This window comes from Schistocerca serialis, chromosome 1, assembly GCF_023864345.2.
Source record: "Schistocerca serialis cubense isolate TAMUIC-IGC-003099 chromosome 1, iqSchSeri2.2, whole genome shotgun sequence".
Taxonomy (NCBI): domain Eukaryota; kingdom Metazoa; phylum Arthropoda; class Insecta; order Orthoptera; family Acrididae; genus Schistocerca; species Schistocerca serialis.
The window spans coordinates 233,651,035-233,674,598 of NC_064638.1; the positions used below are offsets into that span (position 1 = coordinate 233,651,035).

The 23,564-nt window shown below is 40.4% G+C and overlaps 1 non-coding gene across 1 annotated transcript; it reads left to right on the top strand.

The window, feature by feature from the left end:
* The first annotated feature begins 22,984 nt into the window (after positions 1-22,984).
* On the top strand, positions 22,985-23,060 carry Trnal-uaa (transfer RNA leucine (anticodon UAA)). Its single transcript has one exon. It is a non-coding gene; the product is annotated as a tRNA-Leu (tRNA).
* The last annotated feature ends 504 nt before the right edge of the window (positions 23,061-23,564 follow it).

The window sequence follows — 23,564 nt, forward strand, 5'->3', positions numbered from 1 at the left end:
CTGTGGTGTTATAGTCGGCGAACGAGCGATGGGACACAGCATCTCCGAGGTAACGACGAAGAGGGGATTTTCCTGTACGACTAGGTCACGAGTGTACCGTGAACATCAGGAATTTGGTAAAAGATGAAATCTCCGCATCGCTGCGCCCGGAAAAAGATCCTGCAGGGACGTTACTAAAGACGACTGAAAAGAATCGTTCAATATGACAGAAGTACAACCCTTCCGCAGATTGCTGCAGATTTCAATGCTGCGCCATCAACAATTGTCAGTATGTGAACCATAGAACGAAACATCATCGATATGGGTTTTCGGAGGCGAAAGCCCACTCGCAAATCATCTTTTACACTCTTTTTTTACAAAACATCCTATAATGATATTAAGACACCATCACTAAAGACTTTTTATGCTGTGGCCAAATCATCTTCAGATTTTAGATTCGACGTCACGTAAGAAAGAGTTACGGAATTTTAACTTGCACAAATCTGTGATTAATGTTGTTTCGTAACGACTCAATTGTTGACTTATGGATGGTTTTTATTTGTCTGTATAGTGTTGAAAGACTCAAGCAAAGTCGATGTATTACTGAGCCAAAACATTTCGTTAATTTCTCGGTTCGAATCTTAGTCAATGTTAACAGTCTTGAAGATTGCTGCATATTTTTCTCATTCATTTACGTAGCTTTAGTGGATCATTACAGCAAACTAAAAAATAAAAGATGATAAAAGCGTAAGACATGCAAGTTTATTCCAAACAGCGCAGGCTGTACTTTTTAATTCTCGATCTTTTACAGCTTTTTCTATGCTAGACTACGCCATTTTAGTTGCAGGCACTAAGTACATTATGTGTGTCAAACAATGTTTGCATTGTATTTTTGCAAGCTCTTCAGAAGCTAATTACAGTCATATGTACATGACTACACTGCACTATACTCAAGAAAAGTAGATCTGGCAATTAGCTTCCAGGCAAGGATATTCTGCGTTCGTAATGATCGTATGATGCTTATTTATGGAGGATACAGTTCGTTTCATGCCCATTATACTTCAGGCACATACACTGAAGAGCCAAAGAAACTTGTACACCTGCCTAATATCGTGTAGTGCCCCCCCCCCCCCCCCCCAGAGCACGCAGAAGTGTCAGAACAAGACGTGGCATGGACTCGAGAGATGTTTGAAGCAGTGCTGAGGGAAACTGTCACCGTCGATCCTGCATGGCCGTCCATAAATCCGTAAGAGTATGAGATCTTGGAGAGCTCTAATGAACCGCACGTTTAAAGACATCCCGGATATGTTCAAGTCTGGGGAGTTTGGTGGCCAGCGGAGGTGTTTGAACTCAGAAGAGTGTCCCTGGACCCACTCTGTAGCAATTCTGGACGTTTTTCCTGCTGGAATTGCCCAAGTCCGTCAGAATGCACAATGGGCATGAATGGATGCAGGTGGTCAGACAGAATACTTACGTACCTGTCTCCTGTCATAGTAATATCCAGTCGTATCAGGGGTCCCATATCACTCCAACTGCACACGTCCCACACCACACAGAGCATCCACCAACTGGAACAGCCCCTGCTGAGATGCAGGGTCGATGGATTCATGAGGTTGTCCCCATACCTCTATGTGCTCGATACAATTTGAAACGATAATCTCCTGACCAGACAACATATTTTGAGTCATCAAAAGTCCAATGGTGGTGCTGAAGGGTCCAGGCGAGGAGTAAAGCGTTGTGTCATGCAGTCATACTCGTGTGAGTGATATTCTGTATAATGGAGATGGAGCACTACTTTCTAACTTGGAAAAGGCATTAGAGAGGCAGAAAATCACACATGTAGACAGTACTATACATATTCATGTATACAAACGCACAAAATCACCTGAAAATAAGAGTAAATTCTCGAAATGAGCTGTACTAAGCGTCAAAAAATAAGTAACTGCTGCACTTTTCATTATTTAAATCAAGAATAACATTTATCTCCGTTTTAGTCTCGTAATGTGGAAACTAAAGCAATGCAATGTAGCGTTACCTCAGAGGAATCACAGAAGATACATAATGCGTCGTAAGTTAACCACGTAGGGCCCAGAATGGTCGTTACAGCTACGTGACGCGACGTCAACCAATCACGATCTACAGACGGCGGCAAATGGAGGGGAAGGGGTTGGCCATACGTTCCATATACGGAGCCACCACCATGCAGCCCCGTGTCCTGCGCGCTCACGTCCAGCGAGGTATAAGAAGACGTGTGGCCACCATTGATAACTCTTCCTCCCAGAACTGTTTGGATTTCATCTACAGTACCCCATAGTCCGTCAATCCTCGTACTTGACTGAATACATTATTACACCGAAGAGTCAAGGAGAAAGCATTGGCATGCATTCCTTGACAATGAAAAGATTTATGATGGCGTCAAGTATGAAAATACAAAATATGAATTAGACTCCGTAAACTATCCAGGATATGTGCTTATTATGATGGATTCGTGTGTGAGGCAGAGGAGATCTTTTGACAGGGATACCAATCATTGTAGTTACATACAACTGGTACTGATTGGGGTGCCATACGGTTTGGTTCTGCAACCCGTGCTGTACTACAATAGCGACATACCGTATAAGGTGCGAGTTTAAAATCCTGTACACTAACGGCACTCCGAGATTCAGGCGTTGCTATTACCTCCATTGTTATGCACCTCCAAAGCCTCCTACGCCAAATCACACAATGGTGCACTGTCTGAAAGATGAAAATCTCTCCTAACAAGTACCAACCAAGTCCATATATCACCTGTCTCTAACTCCCCAACAGCAGTCAAATGATTAGAGGCTTGGACATGACTATCTGTGACTCAGGCAAATACCTTAGTCTTAACACAAGTAAGAGTATGGCTTGGAGGTCACACATAGCCAATGCGGCCGATAATGGTTGTAACCTAATTTGGCAATTGTACCCACTATTCAAGAGTGACGCACTATCTGAAATCGGTAAACTGATAGTTTAGGGCTCCATTATAATCCCGCAAACTTTTTGTGGATCCGATGATTGTGGTCAGTGGTCGTCGAGAAAGATGTACAAAGTCTCCTGGTTCTTCAAAATAAGATTTCCAATTTCTAAAGGACGCTCCATCTCTATACTCTCTGCACACATATTACGCAACACTTAGGACAAGAGATAGATCTACCATTTCACCCAAAGCATATTCATTATATTCAGTTTTCCTCATTCTCTTCAGTTCTCTAAGCCAAGAACCACCAATTCGCATCACAAATGACCAGACACGAGCCCAACCCCTCACTTTACCGACTGACTCATATTTACCGATTTTTCTTTTTTCATTTTGAGTCATCAGTGTTCTGAGTGGTATGACTCTGTCTTCCACGAATTCCTCTCCTATGCCAACCTCTTGATCTCAGAGTGACTCTTGCAACCTACGTCCTCAATTTATTGCTGCATTTATTCCAGTCTCTGCCTTCCTCTACAGTTTAGCCCTGTACAGCTCCCTGATGTCTTAAGAGATGTCCTATCCTCCTGTCCCTTCTCCTTGTAAGTATTTTCCACATTTCAGTTCCTCTTCGATTCTGTGGAGAACCTCCTCATTCCTTACCCTATCACTTCATCTAACTTTCAACATTCTTCTGTAGTACCAATCCTCAAATGCTTCGATTCTCTTCTATTCAGGTTTTCCCACAGTGCATGTTTCACTATGCATGTTTCACTGTTATACAATGCTGTATTCCAAACGTACATTCTTAGAAATTTCTTGTTCAAATTAAGGGTTGGAAGACTTTGCTTGGTCAAGAATGCCCTTTTCGCCATTGCTAGTCTGCTTTTGATATGCTTGCTCCGTCCGCCATTGGTTATTTTGATACTTATTTTGATACCTAGGTAGTAGAATTCCTTAACTTCATCTACTTCGTGACCATCCATTATGATGTTCAGTTTCTCGCTGTTCTCGTTTCTGCTACTTCTCATTACATTCGTCTTTCTTCGATTACTCTCAATCCATTTTTTATATTCATTAGACTGTTCATTCCATTCAGCAGATCATGTAAATCTTCTTCACTCTACTCAGAATAGCAACATCATCAGCGAATCGTATCACTAATATCTTTTCACTTTGAATGTTAATTCTACTGCGGAACGTTTCTTTTATTTCCATCGTTGCTTCTTCGATGTACAGATCGTCAAACTTTTTTCCAGGTCGACAAATCCATTGAACGTGTCTTGATTTGTCTTTAGTCTTGCTTCCATTTTCAACTGCAGTATCAGAATTGCCTCTCTCGTACCTTTATCTTTCGTAAAGCCAATGTGATAGCCACCGAACACATCCTCAGTTTTCATTTCCATTCTTCTGAGCCATTTGGTTTCATGAACTGTTAAGCTGATTGTGCGGTAATTCTCGCACTTCTCAGTTCTTGAAGTCTTCGGAACTGTGTGGATATTATTTGTTCTGAAGTCAGATGGTATGTCTCCAGACTCATACATCCTACATACCAACATGAATAGTCGTTTAGTTGTCACTTCCCTCAACGACTTTAAAAATTCTGTGGAAATGTAATGTATCCCTTCTGCCTTATTTGATCTTAAGTCCTCCGCAGCTCTCTTAATGTCTGGTTTTAATATTGAATCCCTTATCTCTTCTAATTCGACTCATGTTCCTTCTTCTATCACATCAGATAAATTGTACCCCTCATAGGGGCCTTCAATGTATTCTTTCCACTATCGGTTCTCTCCTCTGCATTTAACAATGGATTTACGGTTGCACTCTTAATGTTACCTTCCTTGCTTTTAATTTCACTGAAGGTTGTTTAGACATTCCTGTGTGCTGAGCCTGTCCTTACGAGAATCATTACTTTTTCGATATCTTCACATTTTTCAAAAAATGGTTCAAATGGCTCTGAGCACTATGCGACTCAACTGCTGCGGTCATAAGTCCCCTAGAATTTAGAACTACTTAAACCTTACTAACCTAAGGACATCACTCACATCCATGCCCGAGGCAGGATTCGAACCTGCAACCGTAGCGGTTGTGCGGCTCCAGACTGTAGCGCCTTTAACCGCTCGGCCACTCCGGCCGGCTCACATTTTTCATGCAGCCTTTTCTTCTTAGATTCTCTGCACTTCCTTTTTATTTCATTCCTCCAGGACTTGTATTTCTCTATTCCTGAATTTCCCACAACATTTCTGTACTTCCTTCTTTCAGCGACCAACTGAAGTATTTCTTCTGTTGCCCGTGGTTTCTTCGCCGTTACCTTCTTTGTACCAATGTTTACCTTCCCAACTTTTGTGATTGCCCTTTTTAGAGATGTCCATTATTCTTCCACTGTCCTGTCTGCTTAGCTGTTCCTTATTGCTGTGTCTACAGCCTTACACATCTTCAAGTTTATCGTCATATCTTAGTACTTCCGTAACCCACTTTTTTGTGTATCGATTCTTCCTTACTAATTTCTTAAACTTCAGCCTACTTTGCATCACTGCTATATTGTGAATTGAGTCTATATCTGCTGCTGGGTACACCTTATAATCCAGTGTATCATTTCTGAATCTCTGACTATAATGTAATCTAACTGAAATATTCCCTTATCATCCGGCATTTTCCAAGTATGCTTCCTCCTCTTGTGATTCTTGAACAGATTATCCGCTATTACTAGCTTAATTTTATTACAGATCTCAAATAGTCCTTCTCCTCTCTCATTCCTTGTTCCAAGCCCATATTCTCCTGTAACCTTACCTTCTGCTCCTTCCCCTACAACTGCACTCTAGTCCCCCGTCACTATTAGATTTTCTTGTTCCTTTATGTACTGTGTTACCCTTTCAATATCCTTTCTCTGTCCTTTCAGCTTCATACGTTGGCTCGTATAACTGAATAAACGTTGTCGCTGTAGGTTTGCTGTAGAATCTCATTAGAGCAATCCTATGACTGAATTGTTCACAGTAACACCCTCTTTGCCGTACCTCCCTATTCATAACGAACCCTATTCGCGTTATGTCATTTTCTGCGGCTGTTGTTATTACACAATACTCATCTGACCAGAAATCCTTCCTTTCTTTCCATTTCACTTCACTGACCCATACTATATCTACACTGAGCATTTGCATTTCCTTTTCAGAATTTCTAGCGTCCCTTCCACTTTCAAGCCTATGATATTCCATACGCAGACTCGTAGAAAGTTTTCCTTCAGTTGGTCATAGAATCTTTTTCTCATGGTCACATCCACCATGGCATTTCACTCCCAGATATACGAATGGTGGACTATTCCGGAATCTTTGGCCAATGGAGAGATCATCATGACACTGCTCAATTACAGGCTACATATCTTGCCGAAACACGTTACATGTCTTTAATGCAGTGTTTGGCATTGATTTCTGCATCCTCATGCCGGGGATCATTGCTGATTCTTTAGTTGTCAGAGGCAGTTTGCCACCCCAAGATCAAGAGAGTGCCGTGAACCACAGTCTGCTCCTTCGCCTTCTTTGACAAGGCCTTAGCAGAATGAGGGTGACTCACTCTGCCGAAAGTGTATGATAGCCATTGTTAATTATTAATCAAAGTTGAAGCAGTGGCGTGTTTCTAATCCGAGGCCGATGATGTTTTGATTACTAATCAAAGGCGCTACCCCTAGACCACAGGTGTATCTTCATTTACAGACTATGCTATACCGCTCAAATTCCATCGTTTTGATAGTCATCTATAGAACAGTCTGAAGTCAGTCGGGCACCATACCCTATGGAGCTTCCAGCTGTTTGCTACCAACAATCTTAGGTTCAGCATTCTTGTCTCCACTGTGCTGGCTGCATTTGGCTTGGATCGCATCACTCAATTATGCACACTCTATCGATGGTATGGACTTGCCTTATACAGTGATTTTAGTTGGTAACTTCTTTTGGAATCTTCTTCACCGTGCTAGAAGTGATATTGTCGATTCTGGACTTTGGTGAAGGTAGCTGTAGCCTTCAGTTTGTTATAAATTGGATAGTAACCACAGAAAAGTCGCTATTTGGCTCGACGTTATGATCACACAAGAATGAGTAATTCGTTTGAGAGTTTATTCTAACCGTAACACTCTCAGTTGAAGGAGCGTCGGTTGATGTGTATGACAGCACCATGAAAGTGAAGTTTCAGTCATGTTCAGAATTATCAGATTGATCTTCTAGAAGACTGAACAGTAGAATCGTTAATACGCATTCATCTGCTGTACGTCTGATGTTGGATCACGAATGATCATACAACTGTTGAGGAAGTACTTCTTCCGATCTGTTGTGAAAGATGTGTGCCTCTGAGCACTGTTGTGGTTAATTTTTGTATCGTATGGTTGCTGACTTTGCCTGTCCTTATTAACGATACCTCCTAGCTTCTAAAGTACCACATCACGTCGCTTAGTGTTGACAGCTAGCCCCCGTTCCAGAAAATCAATAAAATGGTATTCGTACCGTCCCTCCAGAAACTGTCATTTTGAATTCCTGTACACATTTCTGACTTACACTATTTATTAATCTACATTTACGCTATTACTCTACAACGCAATATTAAGTATCTGGCACAGAGTTCATCGAACCACCTTCAAGCTGTATCTCTACCTTTCCACTCTCGAGAAAGGCTGGAAAAACGGAACACTTAAATTTTCCGTGCGAGCTCTGATTTCTCTTGTTTCGTTATGACGATAATTTCTCCATACGTAAGACACCTCCGACAAAAGTTTTTCGCATTCGCAGGGGAAAGCTAGTGATTTAAATTTCATGACGTGATCCTGCTGCAGCGAAAAGGGCCTTTGTTTCAATGTTCCTACCTCAATTTCCGTTTCACATCTGTGGCATTCTCTCCCCTATTTCGGGATAACACAAAACGAGTTTCCCTGCTATGAACTTTTTCGCCGTCCTCCTTCAATACCGTCTCATATGGATCCCATGCCCCGCAGCAATACTAAAGAAGACGGACAAGTGAAATGTAGACAGTTTCTATAGTAGACATGTTGCTTCTTTTAAGTATTTGGCAATAAATCGCAGTCTTTGGTTTGCTAACTCCAAAAATTTTTTCTATGATCTTTCAAGATTAAGTCACTCATTATTTTTACAAAAGAGTTGTGACAACATATGATGGCCTGATTATAAATAATGGACCATTTTTCTTCGTGTAGCACTAGACCTGAATTTTTTTTTCTGTGGCTTCAGGTGCTTTATTAAAATCAGAAAAATACTTGGAGCCTTACAGCCCTGAATTCGTATGTCGACTTTTCAGGTAAATTTGTATGAAAGCTGCTAGCGACACAATGTTCTACCTGAAGTTATGACCACACTTCACCTATGCAGTAATTGAGCTATGAAGCGCCTGTTCACAGGAACAATTCGTGCGCTCGCTGACTAATTGTTTCAATGGGCGCAGCTGTGAATCTGCCAAAGCGCTGTTTGTGTTCAATGATTTTTTTCCCGTCTGATTCTTCTTCATCTATCTGTGCAACACCACTTTCCGATGGCGTTTATTTTTCGCTTCCGTGTTGTTGTGCTGACGCATGACAGCTTATATTCTTCCGTTTTCCGGAGAACGCAATCAAAGCTTGTTACTACTGCTTGGAATTCACTTGAGACGCACAAATTCATGCATGATTCTGCAGCAGCTGTAAGGGGTTCCGTAGCTGTAATTGCATTTCGGCCTGTTTTCGGTGGAGCCTTACTACAACACATAGTGTGTGACATCTTAAGCAAAGAATTCGCGCATCACAAAGTACCCCGCGATCTAACAGCGTCGTACAGTGTCGTCATTGTATTTCATACGAGCTCCGATATTTTCAGGCACACATAAGAGTGTACTAAAGAGACAGCAGAGTACAATGAACGAAAAGTTCCATAAATGGCACCACGTAGTGAACAGAGTCCGTTCTGCTCCTTTGTTTCGCGCTCTGCGTATGCGAGCTCTCTTTTGCGAGCCCTGTGAACTCGACCCTGCCCGACCTTACCCCCTACTCGCTTTGAAGTCACCAACCTTCCTGTGCGACTACTGTCAGAATATCTGCGACGTCTACCGCTGCTCGGTGGTTAAAACTGTCACGAAGCATATGCACATGTTTCACCAGATATGAAATACAGTACAGTTAATTCACAAGAACCACCGTTGTGTCAAACTAAAATATCTACAATTGTGAAATTGGAAATTTGTGGTAAGGTCTTATGGGACCAAACTGCTTGGGTCATTGGTCCCTAACCTTACATACTACTTAATCTAACTTAAACTAACTTACGCTAAGGACGAGACACACATCCATGCCCGAGGGAGGACTCGGACTGCCGACGAATTCTGAACATGACTGAAACTTCACTTTCTGCAAAGACGAGAATGAGACAGTGTTCGAAGAGCTTTCGTCAGATGAGTTCAACGATGATGCAAATGCATCACACTTGATGATTAATTTAGTGTAGAGGATGCGAAGGCATATGTTGATGACCCATACCAAAACGACTCCCGTGAGGTTGTATGCTGTTTAGTGGCGTTGTGGGAGCGTGACGTGGTAAGTCGAGTGCGTAACTGGAGCAGAGACTAATGATGGATATTTATACCAACGATACTGGACGAAAACCTCGATATTAATGGTTTCAGTAAATGAAAGGTTGTTGTGGCCGGCGCCTGGGAACGAGCACCTAAAAAGCGGCGATGCTGTTGCTGTTTTCTCATGATAATGTCGGTAGCGTATATGGGCAGTGAAGGACGGAGACACCACGAGCAGGCGGTAATGTGTTGGAAATCCACGCCTCATTACGGAACAAGCAGGTTGGAGGTTTGCCCTTTTTGTAAAGCAGGGCAGGCGGCGATCTGTGGCGGGCCTAACATGAGAGGAAAATGCTGATGTACGCACCTGATTCAGAGTGCAATGCATCACGCGCATTGTTTAGCAGTGGAATTCAGAGCAACGACTCCTACGTGTTCACATGTTGAACCACTGATGTTGTCAACTACGACAAAAGTGGGCACAGGATCATCGAAATCAAGATGTACACCTGTCTATACTTTAATAGCCAGTGCAAATTCCTGTCAGATAACACTAAACCAAATGTCAGGTGCGATACAAAGGCCACGTTCGTGTTGGTTGATGTACGTGTAAAAACTGATGGGCGTGATCTATCGTCGCCAGCAAATAAAGGGTGGGTTTAGCAGTACTGCCCACACAACGCTTTACATGCCCTCTCCCTGACAGCTCACCGAGACGTTCATTTTATACTCCAACAGCTCATCAACACAGTGAAAGACGCAAAAAAGGGTGTAACACAGACACTGCTGCACTTTGTCATATACGGTACCGGAATCGAGTCAGAGTCCTATCTGATATTTTAAGCTTTCTTCCTGCTGGGAAGTGAGAACCATCTTTTAACGCTCCTGTCTAGATTCTTTGGGTGTTCTGAGATACAATATTGATCGTGTCCTCGACGTAGAGTGGCTGTTCTGTTGTAAAAATTAGAATCAATGCTTTCTCTTTACTATCAAATGCAACTACGAGAGGCGTTCGATAAATAATGCAACACAATCTCTATCTCTCTCTCTCTTTTTTTTCTGTTCAGCGCGACGGACTTACCAAGACGGTCTGTATGCCACATGGTACTGTTCTACTGGTCCCTGTCGTAGCCTACTTCTTGCTGCGTCAATAACCTCTCAACCATCCACGTCCTGCTTCCCGCGCCTTTAGGGGGTGTGAGGGGGGTGGGAGGGGGGCGGGCAGAAGAAGAGCGGTCCAGTGAAGTTTTTCGAGCTCCTCTGAGGTGCGCAGACTTATGTGAGCCCTTGCGTTGTCTTGGAGGAGGAAAAGTTCGTTTGCATCTTTGTGGCGACGAACACAATGAAGTCGTTTCCTGAGTGTCCTGATACACTTCAAAGTTGATCGTTTCACCATCAGGCTTGCGCGACTTTGTTGGGATGATGATAGATTCCTCGCAATGCTTTGTGCCAAGTCTCCGTAGACATTCTGCAAATGCTTATGACTACTTGCAATGCCCTGGTGTTTCGCCAACAGGAACTCAATGACAGCTCTCTGCTTAGAAAAGATCTGCGTTGCAGACGCCATTTTGAAAGCTACGCATAGCACGGAGTCCTACTGGAACTTAATGAAACTATAGCGGCTGAACTGGGGATATTTCACGAGGTCTCGCAATAAGCTTCTCATTTTTTTCAATCGAAACTGGCAGAGAAGATAATGTGTTGCATTACTTAACTGAATGCCCCTCGTGTAGCGTATATATCATCTAATATCAGACGCACGAGGTATAGTCTATAACTGTGGTAGGCATTAAACTACCAACAGCCAACCGTGGGTTATTACAGAACTGTACAGAGAAATACTTTGTACCCAACTCAAGAACATTCATCGCTATATTTTGTTGCTGGAATGCATATAATGTGTAATATGATCATCAGATGGCTCTTTTTTCCAAGTAGTCCTTCATGGCGTTGACGGTAATTTAAACACTGCAGCACACACTTGGGCCTCACTTGTGCTTGGTGCAGTTGAAGATTATCTGTTCAATGCGGTTTTCTTTCAACTAAATGCATTAATATTGCGGAAATAGGACTCCAGGGAAACCAAATGCTGTATGTAGCCATTGTTGTTGGGGAGGCATTAGCTTTTACCATTTTCTCTGGCTCACACAGTCATCTGATCAAATCTGTCTAGTGATAATATAACATTAGGGTCTCTTTGATCTGAGCTTTTCCAGTAGAAGGGCCTAAATATCAGGCGAAATGAAGTCCCCATGCTTCGTAGTTTTGTCTTGTTCATTGATAACGAGAATCCTTTCTTCGGATATAGGCTGGAAAAGTATTTGTAATTGTCGAGAGCAGATCGGATAGTCCAATGGTTCAAATGGCTCTGACCACTATGGGACTTAACATCAGAGGTGATCAGTCCCATAGATTTAGAACTACTTAAACCTAACTAACCTAAGGACATCACACTTATCCATGCCCGAGGCAGGATTCGAACCTGCGACCGTAGCAGTGCGGTTCCGGACTGAAGCGCCTAGAACTGCACGGCCACAACAGCCGGGTCGGATCGTCACAATGGCTATCTTCATTAAGCGTGTAAATATGACAGAACACGTTCGTTATATTATGTGTTATAGGAAGTCCCGAGATATAGAACGTGTCAACCAAAACGTCTCCGGAACGCAGTGAAAAAGTTTTGAAATCTTTAGTTTCTTCATGACCTAAAAAGGTGCAGTGCTCATCGTTCATCCCGATACGTTTTGTTAGAAGTTATCTTTTTTGTAGGGGGTTTATCTTACTACACGAACTTCTCCACATCCTCTCCCATGTCGTAAGCGTTTGTTTAGTAGTACTGTGCATGGGTTATCACATATCATCACCTCAGCAATTTTATGTTTAGAACCGCAGCCAGGGTCAGTAAATTTCAAGAAACAAACTCAAGTGGCTATCAATCTGTGAACAGCGTATTATTCTTTGATCCTTATTTCCTCTTTCTGCAGCGTGAAATATGAAGCTGAGGTCGTGAACCCACAAAGAGGCCGCCTAGAAAATACCGCAACACTGACTAAAAATCGTACACTCTGCATGTCTGTTCTAACAACCAACGGTTGTCAATGCGAATTCACTCCGTTTACCACTCCACAGCCAGCGCTTTCTGCAAACCAGCATTCCGTTGACATTTACGATGCCTGCGTGATACCTCTTTCAAATGCGAAACTGCTTACTGTCAGAATTTTTTTCCAGAAAAAAGGATAATAGTATTTTCACTGCTGAGAACAAAATTTATTCTATTTTTTAACACTGCTGGTGTACCGTTACAGCAAATTATTTTTTCGATGCAATACAGAGAAATTTAAATACAAAGGTTCTTGGGCAAGTGTACGCCATTAGTTTGTACAAAGTGTAAGACATTTTGAGACTGAAGTTGAAGGAAGTTGGGCCTTAATTCCACGGCGCTAGGGAAGCAGTGTCGCCGGAATTTGTATTTAACTTTCCCCCTGCGCCGTCGAGGCCCCAGGTGGTAGCACGAGGCACCAACTCCTCCCTCCCCTCCCACTCCACCTGCCTTCCACCTCCGCAGTGTTACACCGAAATCCCCTCCCGCGTCCTTGGTGCAGCACTGTCTCCATTACTTCCAACGTGGGGGTCACCGGCGCAGAACAGAGACGCCTCGTCATCTGGAACTCAGCTCACCAGTTCTGCAGCTATTCTCACACATTGCATAGCATGTTGGAGTTAGCAGGCAGAGTGTCAGCGAGCGTTAACTTTTTGGAACAACACCTCACCTTCATGTTGCAAGAACTATGCTAACAAAATCTGCATTTACCGAGAACTGCTTAGCGTCCCCTCCTGAAACACCAAAGGTGAACACGATTTTTTCCCGATTTCGTACGCCCAAATGACCATCACTTCCATGCAGGCAAAATCTACTGTCAGCCTCAAGTAGATAGTATAGGGGGCTTCTGGAACACATTGAGGACGTATACGTACCGTCCTTAGCACCGTACCGCTGCGTGACGTCACTACTGCTCGCTGCTAGCTCTGGCAGCTCTCCAGTGCAGATGTTACGCACGTGCGCGCGCGCACACAGACACACACACACACACACACACACACACACACACACACAGTTTACAATTACAGTTTTCTCTGTAATCAAATATACTTAGATTTGTTTCTTTGAAGGATATGAGAAATAAAAGAGGAAACCACTAAAGAAAAATAAATAGTTTGAAGTCAAAATGTTTATTTATTCAGTTGATATGAATATACAAAGTTTGAAGCACTGCTAGATTAGCTTTTTATTCTTTTATGTTAAGCAATAATTGCAGCTTCTCGGAGTTCTTCCTCTATTGAAATAATTTCATTGTCGTGTGAGTTGTTGGCGACTGTTTTTGATGCAAGGAGAAAAACTAGACGTTCAACAAGTTCGTTTGGGTTATTCCAGTGAATGTTGTAGTGAACATGTGATTTGTGTGAATAGTCTTTCCAGTCAATTTTTACTTCTTGTTCTTCATCTTCTCTGTTTACTCCGGGTACAGAGGGAATTCCCTTTCCTGTACGTATTTTACTTTTTATTTTCGCTGCTTTACCAATTTTGTATTCCCCAACAATGTCATCATCACTATCGTCATCCTCGCTTCTATTATTATCCTCTTCACGGTCTTTTTGTGTAGATGTTAGGGAAACCGTTGCAGTTGCTGCTGCTGCAGTACGACGTTTCGGACCCTCAAGTATTCCAATTAATGGCTTTATGATACGTGTATACTTATATCCTTTGTTTGCATTTACAGGCTTGGAGGCGAGGTATTGTTGTCTAAAGGCATTGGTTGCCTTCAGAATTTTTGCATAATTTTGAAGATCACGGCTCGTGTAATTCTTAGGCTTGGTTTTGAACAATAAACTGTATAGCCCTCTAGTTCCAGGATATCTTACGTTGTGTATTATTAAGTCATTTTCATCAACTTCCACTGGTGAGTTTCCAATCATCCATTCACTTGATAATGGATCAAATCTTACGCCGTACACGGTGTCGCGCGTTTTGTCTATAGGTTTATTAAAATACGAAGCCGACAGTCGACCAGCTGCATTTTCTGCTATACGCAACTCATGTATTTTTCTGCCACTTTTCGTTTGTTTTTTTCTCTCCACATCATCATAGTCATCATATTTTTCTTTAATGTCACAGCCGTTGATATTGTCTTGACATCTAGCTGCAGAATTGCCATTGTTTTGTCTCGCCGGAAATCGGTAAATCAGTTCCTTTAGTGGTTGTGAAATGGGCTTAAATGTCTTTTCCAGCACAGATTTTGTTTCAGCTTCTCTTTTATGTAGAGATAGCATCTTTCTACGGATATTCTGCCTAGCTTTAGCGATCTGTTTTTTAATATTAATGTTTCGTTTAATCGAATCGTGCAGCATGTTTTTAGCTCAAAACTGCCCACTCGCTATCTGAACTAAATTTACGTAGACATCTCAATTTATAACAGTAATTTCTTCACTTAGAGGTTTCAAAGTATGTGTTTATCACACGCTGCCTATGCGCATCGTCGAGAATTGGTGAGATAATTTTACACATTTGTTCCATACGTTGCTTGAATCGAAGACTGTCAATGGCGGCACGTTGCCAGCAAAGCCCTATGCGAGCCTCTCTGTATACCGAAAAATCCCAATCATTTAAAATGTGCATTGAGGTACATACTTCATTTGGAAAGTGCACTTTCTTTTTTTTTCTCACCTTCTCCATTTCCTATATAGGTCTTTAATGCTAGCGTGTAAGATGTGCACTCATTGACGTCTGTTAGGAATCTGAGGAACATGATGATAATTGCGAGTGCTTTGTAGTACGCAACTGCTCAGATAAATTACACTTTAATTTACAACCCGATATTCAAATTCAGCATGAAGTGGACGATTTCCAAGTGTTAAATGCGAGGCTTTACGGAACTTGAATCTGTCTCCTTTACGTACTTCAATCTCCGTATTCATCAAAAGTTGGTAACTGTTTTCATTCACTACAATATATGCGGACACTGAGTGCATGCTGCAACCAGTCGCTGGCTGCAGTAGAAGTAGTAACTCTGATCAAATACATTGACATACACTATTTAGTATTGCTATTACATACATTGTACTTATAATGATGACTATTCGGAATTTCAGTTGTATCGCAGTCGTGATTGCATGCAGTGATTCACGAAACAGCTGTATGCAATTGCTGAGTATGTGAATGGTTTCTTATTAGAAAATAAAGAGATGATATTAAGCCCAGAGGAAGAATCAGCCTTTCACTCTGCACAGATCTGTCATATTTGTAAGGAAGCCTTTGAGGCAGGCGATGTGAAGCATCGTGACCATTGCCATTTTACAGGTGAGTACCGCGGTGCAGCGCATGCTAGCTGCAATGTAAACTACAGACCTCTGTTTACAGTGCCTGTCGTATTCCACAATCTGTCCAATTATGATAGTCATTTCGTAATTACAAATATTTGCGAGCAACTAGTGAATGCGACTGGGGGGAGGAGGAAAACTAAATTAAATCCAGGCCGCGTTTCTATATTACCATCGAATATGGAGAAATACAAATCTTTCACGAAGAGCATTCAAGTAACACGTAAAGACCGGCACTGCTACATAAATTTCCGATTTATAGATTCATTTAATTTTTTATCATGCTCGCTAGAAAAGTGTGCATCTTACCTAAAGCCAGAGGAATGCAGGACAATGAGGAAATACTTTCCTGATGATCGTGAATTTTATTTAGTCAATCAGAAGGGTATATTTCCATATGAGTATGTGAGTGATGAGAGTGTTTTATCAGAAGAACACTTACCTCCGATTCAGGAATTTAAAAGTTTGCTGACTGGTGGAAGAACTGTCTCAGAGTGTGATTATCAAAGGGCGTGTAATGCATGGCATTTGTTCAAGTGCGAGACACTGGGGGAATACTCAGACCTTTATTTAAAAATTGATGTGTTATTGTTAGGCGATGTTTTTGAAAATTTTCGAAATCTCTGCATTAAAACCTATGAGTTAGATCCCGCGCATTATGTTGCTTCACCTGGATTGGCTTGGGATTCATTATTGAAAACCACCAAAGCAAAATTAGAACTCATCACAGACATTGAGCAACTTCAATTCGTCGAACGAGGTATTAGAGGCGGCATTGTTCACTGCTCGTGTAGACATGCTGTGGCAAACAACAGGTTCATGTCTAATTATGATGAAAATAATGATGAATCCTACATTATTTACCTTGATGTTAATAGTCTTTAGAGTTGGGCAATGATGCAGTACCTCCCAGTTTCACATTTTTCTTGGCTCAACCCTGAAATTGTTAAAACTTTTGACGTAAACAACATACCGGATGACTCTGATATAGGCTACATTCTGGAAGTAGACCTTGAATATCCTGAAAACATCCACGATATGCATTCTGATCTACCACTATGTCCTGAGAAAATGATACCACCATCTAGCTGTGTGGTAGGCAAGGCTAGTGCTCCCAAAAAATTAATTTCTACTTTGTATGATAAGAAAAATTATGTAATTCATTATAGAAATCTCAAACAGTGTTTGCAACATAATTTGAAATTGAGAAAGATTCACAGAGTACTGTCATTCAGACAACTTCCATGGATGAAACCATACATCGACATTAACGCACAGAAACGTATGGCAGCAAATAACGATTTTGAAAAGAATTTTTTTAAGCTAATGAATAACAGCGTCTTTGGTAAGACAATGCAAAATGTACGAAAGATGAGGGACATAAAACTAGTAACTTCATGGGATGGTAAATATGGAGCATCTGCAATGATTGCAAAACCAAATTTCAAAAGGAGCGTTATATTTCAGGAAAATTTAGTTGGTATTGAATTAGACAAACTCAATGTAGTGTTTGACAAGCCTATATCTGTAGGTATGGCGATTTTAGACATTTCAAAGACGCGTCTTGTTGACTTTCATTATGGGTATATACTGAACAAGTTCCCTGTAAAAGATGTAAAACTGTGTTACACTGATACCGATAGTTTAATTTACCATATTAAAACTCAAAATATTTATGAGGATATCAAAAGTGATGTGCAAAAATGGTTTGATACTTCAGGTTTTACCGTTAATAACAGATATAACATTCCACTTGTGAATAAAAAGGAGGTTGGACTATTGAAAGATGAATTAAACGGTGAACTTATTACTGAGTTCATAGGCCTCAGAGCTAAAATGTATGCGCTAGAGACCGAATCACTACGTGTAATGCAGAGAGCGAAAGGTATAAAACAGTCTTCGATTAAAGCATTGAGCATCGATGATTATCGAGAATGTATGTTGAATTTAGATGCTAAAACTTCTGTACAGTATATTATTCAATCAAAGTGTCATGTGGTATCCACTGTTAAACAACAAAAGCTTGGTTTGTCTGCATATGATGATAAACGTTTTATACTGCCAGATAAGGTAAATACTTTTGCGTGGGGTCACTACCAACTGAAAAACAAAGAAAACTTGACAACGTCTGACTAATTATATTGTGTGTGTGTGTGTGAAGTTGCGTACATGTGAGTTTGCAAAAAAAACATAATTTGATATTGAGGAAAGATTCACAGAGTACTGTCATTCAGACAACTTCCATGTGAATTTGTAACTTATTTGTATAATATATCTGTAACTAATTGTGTACATGTGAGTTTGTAACTGATTTGTATACAGAAAATAACAAAACATTATACATTCATTGTAACTTTTTTCTTTATTTACTGAGTGAAATTAAAAAAAAAAACACATACAATAATTGTTATTTTATTTCATCTGAAATTTCCTTTCTGCACTCTTTACAATTCTTTTTAATAGGAGGTGGTCCATCAATTTGACAACGTGCATTCACATTATAATGCTTGTAACAATGTTGATACTTAGAAATGAGAGCATCATTTTGAAACACTTGTGGTAAACTGTGAAATATATGAGAAAGATCACATAAAGAGGGTAACAACTGTTTAGGAAATAAGTAATAATCAATTGCATTTAGATTTTGACACTGTTGCACAGTAAGTTTCCTATAAATTCGAGAGAGCAGTTTACAAACATTTTTCGATTTAATCCACTCGAACAAGAACTAAGCATCATCATCATCATCATCAGCATCAGCAGCAGCAGCAGCAGCAGCAGCAGCTGCACCTTTCTCTTTCTTATTAGCACAGTCCAATCCATAATCTTCCAATCGTAGCATTTCAACATCTTTATGAATAATAATAATTTGTTCTAGAATATTTAGGACGAGTGGACACAGCAGATTTTTTGAATACACTAATGTTTTGCAGTCACTGTTCTCTTTTAGCAATGAATCGAGTGAACAATTCAGTGCACTGAAAGAGGCCTCCATGTTATGAACTTGCAGTACACATTCACAACCATCACTTAAATTAGTCACTAACACTATCACTGGATGATTTTCGGACTTAGCGGTAATTATTATAACTTTGTTCATATTTCCTTCTCAAGCTACTGGTGTGAGGGGGAGCAAACAGGACGACAATGATGAAATGCTTGCACTTTTTTTTTTCCTCTTTTATATATCTCTGAGTATGCCTTATGTGACCTGATTGGCTGGATGGGGAACAAATCCTCCTTACACGACATCTAAAAAAGCGACTACGGTCAACAGCTGCTTGCATCCATGTAACTTTGGGAGCCTCTCTGGTATATGATAAAATTCCGCCCCCTAGTCATCCAATACGTGAATTGATGTACAGGGGGCTCATCAGGATAGTGAACCCTTTTTTTTTTCTTTCCAGCTTCCATGTCTTTTCCCTTCTATATCCGAGTACGCTTTGTGACTTGATTGGTTGATGGAGTCATTTCAATCACTGAATCATGAATGACCAGGCAGTAAGCTATTGTATTTTTAGCAAATGCTTCTTTTGTTTCTATTTCAATTTTCATGTCAACGACCGAAGATTTCAGTGTTTCGTCTTGATGAGAACAATCAATGAAAAATATAGGACAGTTCTGAAATTCAGTACGGTTCATGAGTGGGTTCCCTCTTCTTACACTGCTATCTCCATAATACAGCGATTGAAAATTGGCATACATTTCAAACGCCTGTGCAGTATTCTTCGTGTCAAAATCAACAGCAAAATTCTCCTCTGGGAATTTAGAAGAATTTAAATACACCTTCAAGTTTGATATGTTTATTTTGTCCAATACACTAGAGTCAGCAGTAATCAAATTTCTGTTTGACTGAAAAGCCAATATTACATACCTTGCTGTTTCAAGAGCTGTATTAAATTTAATTTGCCATGTCCATGAGTTAATTTCCGGCGCAATGCTTTCAACCAAATCCCAGTGACGAAAAGGTAGAGTCAAACTGATATCATTTTTTAAGATATTCCACAGTGATATTTGTTGCTTTTCAGACACCTGAACATGCGGCATTTCCCAGTGAACGTTTTCCAACACAATTTTTGATTTAGTATCTGCTTTATCTGAGACAATACAGTTAATATCTTGCCTGCTACGAATCAGTACCAGTTCATGGCGAGCATTTAAAATAATCTTTTTGTAATCCTCTGCAAAGCCTAAGATCATTTTAAGCGGAATGCAAAAATTAAAACGACCATCACCATCGTTGACTAACTCTTTCAATTCGCTTCTTGCCCCCCATCCGGCATTTTGTAATGCATTTGCGTCACCTGGTGTAAAAGGAGCATATCCTTTCATTAATGTTGCAATTCCTGGATTACGTACATGATCGATAATTTGGTTATTGAGACGGTACTGAATATCCGAAAACAGATGAAGTGCAGAGTTTTTTGTTAACTCAATATCGGTAGCTTTTCCCTTTCCCTCTGCATTGACAAGTCGTCCTTCTATATACAGCAGACTCTCGGAAGGAAGCAGGTAAGTGTTTTCATTTTGTATAACAATTGATATGGAATCGTTCTGAGCAAAAGCCGGTTGACCGAAAGGTTTATACTTATGATACTGAAGGCGAGTAACCGAGTCGTCGACGAGAATTTTTTCTCTTACATTCAACATTTTTTTTGTTTTTTCCTTAGCTTCCTCCTCTTCCTCCTCTTCCTCCTCCTCCTCCTGTTTGATCACTGAAAGTCGGACGACTCGAATGAGAGTTTGCAGATCAAGGTATCAGTATTTATAGCACTCTGTATCCCAGTGACGACAGAATTTCTCTGTTGTGTGGAGTTAAAACATTTTTGACTTTTCTCTTCTTTGCTTTTCTTTTCTTCTTCTCCTTGTTATTATTGCTCACATTGTCAAGGTATCTTGTGTCCTTGCTTATGCAGGCATTCTGTTTGTATACGATACCCATTTCTTTTCTTTTTACCGTATTTTCCTCAAATGTAATCGCACAGTTATCTCTTCCCCGTGAAAATCAACAAGATTTCCGTCTTGATCTCTAATTGACACACTTAATTCTGAAACGTATCTTGCAACTACTGGCATATTAATGGGTGAATTCGGTGTTTCCACAATCTTATATCCTGGTGGTACAGCAGGCCAGAACTGATGCAATGTATGTGTAGGTTCCCCATTGTGAAATGAACCTCCTGACATGTTACAGTCAACACACAAGACATTAACACTTTGAATGTTAACTGAATATTCGGCAGTCTTCAAGACTTTTTTATCCACTACAGTTTTTGCAAACCCTAAAATTGAACCTATGTTGTCTGGGAGATTAAAATCTATAGTAAGATTACTCCTAATCTGACATCGATTCAGTGTTTTATTGAAGGTAATATTTAATTGCAAGTCATGCTTTTTTCTTATTTATCGAGTTATCACTGCTAACCTTCAAGTTGTACGCTTCAATTTCTTTCAATAATGCTGAAAAAATGTCGTGCAGTTCATATGTTCCATGTTTCAGACTAACTTTATCCAAAATTTCTACATCATTCAAATAGTTGTAGAAGTAGAGATTATCATTTAACGATGTAATATTGTGAATGGAATTATATGTAAAAAGGTTTAGCAGAGCAATTTCGTAAACATGTGAGGATAAATTCAATGCAGGATTGAAGAGAGCAGTTAGAAGTGATTCTTTACCCGTCAGACTTAACGTTATGCCATGTTCAATGTCCATTGTTAGACTACAACTATACCCTGCAAGACTGTCTGTTTTATGTTGAATTCAGAAACCTTAAACATAAATGGCCACATCTCTGGCTGTTAAGTGCCTGAAATGTATTGTAGTTATATTTTATCGTACAGTTTTTCAGATACCTTACTATTTCTGGAGGAGGTGGTAAATTTCCAAAGCTGTCGAAATAGTAGACAATTTTGCCTTCCTTTCCGTAAGCTACCCAGTGTGAACCTGGTTCCTCTTCAGTATTGAGATTAATAATTGCACATTCACAAGTGTTAGGTCTTGAAGGTAAAGTATCTCTCATAAAGACACCTCGAAAGTGTGCTATCTGCAGCTTTTTAGCATAGTGTTCTAAGTCAATGTTGGTAAGTGCTCTTGTAGGGAGACTGTTTATGGAGAACTTTTTTTTTTATTATTCCTTGTTCCATTTATACCGGCCAGATACAGACCGAATCCATTTTTCCTGTATGGACCCAAGTACAGGCCTTTTCCATCACGCAAAGCAATTGCTTCAAGTACACGATGATGCCTCTGCATTTCAGCTAACTCCTTTCGAGCACTTTTCGCATCATTAACAGCCTTAGCAATTCCAGCAGCACCTCCGGCTAATCCTCCAAGTGCTGATAAAGCAGCAAATATTGGAATTAGAGGTATTATTCCACCTGTTTTGGGCACAGGTATTACACGTTCTCTGTCGAATAATTTCCCCACAGCTTTCGTCGGAGCAACCTGTGATGCGATTTTACGAGCCACTTTCACAACTCTCATCAGATTAGCACCAGGCTTCAAGTACTTAAGTCCACTTCGAACTTTTTTAATTACTTTGCTCAGTATATTACCACCTTTCTTTCGTCCAGAACTTTTCTTCTTCTTCTTCTTCTTCTTCTTATTCAAACCCATACCCATTTTAACTTTAGCTTTCATTGCTCCAGTCACTGCCAGCGCAGCTAACTTTTCCTTCAAATTAGCGTCTTTTGCTTTTACTCTACTCCACGCTTTTCTAGCCAGAATTCTGTCTGCTTGATGTCTGTCAGGCAAACTGTCTGGATGAGTTGCATAAGCTATGTCATGTTCTTTACACGCCTCATCTAGTGGATTGATACCGACATCACCTCTTTTGAGTCTTTCCTCTAACTTTGTGCTAGGACCACAGTAGGAGTAGCCAGGTATGTGAAGTTCAACAGGTAGTTTATTAATCATGCGGTTAAGTAGGGAACCACCACGTTTTTTTGTCCCTCTCTTATTCTTCCCCTTTCTCAACTTATTTTGCTTGTTGTTGTTGTTGTTGTTGTCGTGATGCTTCTTCATAGCTTGAGTGTTAACTAACGACTGGTCTTTTTGACACCCAGAATGCTCTATTATAACAGTATTTGTAAGATAGGAATTGTTTTCTCCAAAAAAAAAAAAAAAATGGTGGCGCTTGTTACAAATCTGTCAGATTGGCCGAGTGGTTAAGGCGCTAGATTTAATATCGTGTGGGGAGTGTGGGTTCGAATCCCACATCTGACAATTTTTTTTTTTTTTTCATAATCATGATCATTGCCCGAGTGCTAACTTTGCCACCTAGAGTGCTCTATTATAATAGTAATTGTAAGATACGTAGAGTCCTTAGTGTACTTAAAGATGCAATTCAGGAAACATGCACTTCAACTTCCCATTAGACCTATTGCTGAACACAGAAACTAACTGCAAAGGCAAGATCGTGGGCATGGTGATCTATTACCTTATACTATTAGGTGTATTATTGCAGGTCCTTCCAATTGTGGAAAAACAAATGTGATTGTTAATCTTCTAATTCATGAAAATGGTCTCAAATTTAAGAATGTCTACATATTTTCCAAATCGCTGCAACAATACAAATATAAATATTTGGAACAAATTTTTAAAAACCTGCATGAGATTGGCTACTTTACATTTTCCAGTAAAGAAGATGTAATACCACCAGATCAAGCCCGACCACTTTCAGTTTTTATTTTCGACGACATTGCCTGCGACAAACAAGATCACATGAAA